Source organism: Crocodylus porosus, unplaced genomic scaffold, assembly GCF_001723895.1.
Source record: "Crocodylus porosus isolate Cpor-Errol unplaced genomic scaffold, CroPor_comp1, whole genome shotgun sequence".
In the NCBI taxonomy this organism is placed as follows: Eukaryota; Metazoa; Chordata; order Crocodylia; family Crocodylidae; genus Crocodylus; species Crocodylus porosus.
This window is the reverse complement of record NW_017728906.1, coordinates 7,505,619-7,508,891: the sequence shown is the minus strand read 5'-3', so window position 1 is coordinate 7,508,891 and position 3,273 is coordinate 7,505,619.

Here is a 3,273-nt window from a genome sequence, read left to right as displayed (position 1 = left end):
GGGCAGGGAATACAAGGGACCCCTAACAGGCTGGAACCTGGAACTCTGCCAACCTGAAAGGGAAAAGCCATAGTTTCCCATGTTGTTCTCCTTCAAAAGGAGAATTCATTTTCAAAGTTTGTTTGCAACCCTTTCATATATTTTTGTGACCCATGGGTTGAGAAACACTGGTCTAGTTGAATTGTAGCCTAGCATTCCTACAGGCTGTATTTTCAATGTAGTGGCACTGGCCGATGGCTTATAATGCAATGTATGAAGTATCTTTTACCTGTAATCAATGAAAAACAAAAAACCCAAACACTTTCTGTAAAGAGCCACCGGTGGTAAATTGAAAAGCCACTTGTTTGGCATTGTTTTGTAGACGTGTCACAGTGTTCTAAACTTTTCATTTCTTCAGACTCTTAGAAGGTTCCCTACTACAGATCCTGAAAGACAGCTGTTCTGCCATGCATTTTATCAGTAGCCAATGGATGTACACTCATTTGCTCTCCATTGAAAAACAGCCAGATGGGGTTATATGCATAGGATGATTCTCTGGTTTCTTCACCAGTGGACTACAGATTTCCTAGGCACACACTTTTTCGATCATCCAGAAATATCCAAACTCTACCCCAGAACAGGTTCCCTTGAAGGTGACAGTTCTGTTTTCTGATCACAAGAGCTTCTCTTGACTCTTTTTCTTATCCTCGTAATACCCAAGATCATGAAAATCAGGGCTGTGTAGTCACAATTATAGCCTCTTATTGTTGAGAAGATTATCAAAAAAAATTTAGATGAATACATGAGTGAGTGAATGAATATACCCAGCATACCCAGTCTACTGAGAAAGCACCCTTGAGGAAAACAAACAAACCATCTACAAGAAGATAAGGAGCAAGCAGACACCTTGTCTCCCCAGTCTTAGGATGTTGTAAATCAGAGTAACTCGTTACCATCCATCTTACCATCTGCATATCTAAGTTTTACCATACATCTGCATATCTAAGGCACAAGGTATGTTGTCACAGGCCAGCTGGGCACTGTGAGTATATCAATTTAGTTGCAGACTGACTGAGCACTGCAACTTTATTAGCCACTGGGCCTTTTGGTTCGGGATTGAGGAGGTGATGTTGGAACAGAAAGAAATGGCAAATTTCACTTACAAAAAAAGAATGAATTTTACTTATGACATCAAAAGATATAGTTTGCATATATAATAGTTAATAAAAGGTTAAGCTAATAAACAGACAACATAACAATACAGATTAAAATTGACAGTGATAATAAAACAGATAAAGTAATTAACCAAGAGTTCCCACTTGGTTAGTAACTTATCGATAAGTTAAGTCACATCTGTAAGAACTACTTCACAGTCAGGGCGGCTAAGGGAAGTGGTGCTGGCTCCTACCCTGGGGGTCTTTAAGAAGAGACTTGATGCCTACCTGGCTGGAGTCATTTGAGCCCAGTTTGAATCCTGCCCAGGCGGGGGGGTTGGACTTGAAGATCTACAAGGTCCCTTCCAACCCTACTTCTATGATGCTATGATAGTCCCTCCATTAGAAGATGCATGTCAAGTTGAATCAGCCAAGTCAGATGTCTCTGAACTGGGCTGCCCAAAGGAGAACCAATGGAAGCCCCTCAGTCAGGATCTGGTCCTCACTTTCACAGGGAGTAAGAGAGATCCATGGGGGTATGGGACAGCAACGACCCTTCTGTTCTGTCCTTCCCAAGGGTTACTTTGACATGCATGTTCTTTTATATCCTAATTATGTTAATTTTTTAGTTATATAGCCATTCATAATATTACTTTATAGCTGTTATCCTATGGGGTTAAAAGGTGTTATAAATTATTATAATAAAGTTACTGCTCAAGCTTGGGTTTATCCAATAAGCAAATTGCAACACAGCATCTTCAGGTTTGAAGTTAACATTACCCCGCCTAAGTCCAGCCCCTTCAGAACTCTCTGAGTATGCTTTTTTGAGAAGTTCTTTCTTGAAGTGTACAGGATAAGCTGGGCAGTTGAATCCAGTTTTTATCATTATCAAGGCTAAATTCTGAGCAAGAAAGATTAGGTCAGCTAATTTCACAGCTATAGCTTTGTCTTTGAGGCCTAGTCAGTTCCACAAACAGTTAACAAGTTACATTGGCCAGTTACAAAAATACAAGCTTCATATTAGACAAAAGTTCCAAGTGCCTCCAAGCAGCACATATTTATTGCTTATTAATTTCCTTGGTTCTGGCCATCACAGTAGGTGACTAGAGTCAGCTCAACAGCAACAAGGTGAATGGCTAAGTGGGTTTTCAGGGGCACTGCAGCAAAGTCTGCCTAAACTAAGTATAAAAGGACAGTGAAGACCAGGCCCCGACAATGTTGTATGCCAACCACATCAACTCGGGAGAAAATTACCAGCCTACCTCCCATCAGATCATAGTTTCCAGAGGCACCGCAACGGCCATTGTGACGGAACCTGAGCACCAGTGGATTAGCCTGTGTGTATGTATGAATGATTTTAGAGAAAGCATTGCTCTTCCCAACTTGATGTGTGTGTGTCACTCAGTAAAGATCTTGGTTGCTGAACCCGTGCGTTGGTCTTTCATCCAAGATTATTGGTTCACATATTACTGGCATCTGTCCATAAAGCAGATTTCTCCTGTTACCCTGCCAGACTAATAAGCTATTTTTAGAATGGGGGGGCTGAACTTTTTCCAAAAAAGTTTGCACTGTCACCTCCTGGTCTTTGCATCTTGTCAACTTGAGAAGTTGTGTCCTCTATATTTTGTGTATGTCCTGCTTCTTCCAGCTCAAAACATAGTCTTGTATTTTAATAATTGCTGGCAGGAGTGGGACTTTCCCAGGTTGTTCCTAGCTGAAGATCAACTGATTGGACTTTGGTTTGTCCAAGATAGCCCTATCCCTGATTTGTGTGGTGTGAAGGACTGGAGGAAATGCTGGAAACATAAGCTAAAGCAGTGAGCATTTCCCCAGGGGAGCAATCTTCCATCTAGATCAGCAAGGGAGAGAAAAATCACAGCAGCAATGAACAGGGCCTTCAGCTATTGATCAGCCTCCATGCAACGGAAGGAAGTCTACTAGAGAAGTGCTAGGACAGCAGGCTCCTAGCATGTAGTTACAATTCTTGGACCATGAAAGTCCAAAAGGCTAGCTATTGACATTTACAGTCTTACTAGTTTAAGTACCTTACGTTTCTCTCTTTTGCATAAACAGGGAAACATCCAAACTTTTATAGTTTGGAATTTAATGTTTGAAGATATGGTTATGTACATGTATTACC